We start from the raw sequence: 783 nt of genomic DNA on the forward strand, positions 1-783 counted from the left end.
CACCCGGCATGAGTTTAAGCCACCGAGTCCAGGACTCGAAGTGCATTCGACTACATGGGAGTCCAGCGACACAGCCATTACGCTAACTGCTGGTCCCTCCATGTAGCCTTAGTCACCGCGCATTGCTTTACCGCCGTCTCCCATTACCAAGGACCTAGAGAGGAGCTCTTTCCGTCCCCAGGGCTCCACCCACACATGACCTGTGATTCCCTCACTCCAACCTTGCCCGCTCCCTCCTCCAGCATATCCTGGGGCTGAGCCCTTGGCAGGCACCTCCCTGGGACAATGCTGAAAATAAAGACAACTCCTGTTGAAGAAAGATGACAGAAGTGCAGCTTCAGGCCAAATTCTGAGTAATCTTTGCTGCCGGAGACAATCTATAGACTCTCTCTCTTTTTAGATTTTTGCCATGAGGTGCATAGGGTGCTCGCTGGAGAGAGGCAGAGAGAAAATGAGAAATCACCGCCCCAGGGGGTAATAGTCACGCTACAGTCTTTTCCCCACTCTCCTCTCAGGACTTTGGGCTTGCACAGACACGCTCAGCATGTTTTTTCAAGCCACGAGGTCCAGGTCTCAACCACAGAGTCAGCCATGTGGGATCCAGCACCTTAACCATGTTCCCTGAGGCCCAGAATCTTACTCTCTTACAAGTCACACACATACAGTCAGCTCTGAGAGGAAGAAAATGCGGTCTTCTGATGGACACCGGGAGGAGACCAGGAAGCCCTCTCACTGTCGATCCATCAGAGGACGTGCCTCCAAATCAAGTACAGAATTTTTTTT

The sequence above is a fragment of the Tupaia chinensis genome, unplaced genomic scaffold (assembly GCF_000334495.1).
Source record: "Tupaia chinensis unplaced genomic scaffold, TupChi_1.0 Scaffold145559_1, whole genome shotgun sequence".
Classification (NCBI taxonomy): Eukaryota; Metazoa; Chordata; class Mammalia; order Scandentia; family Tupaiidae; genus Tupaia; species Tupaia belangeri.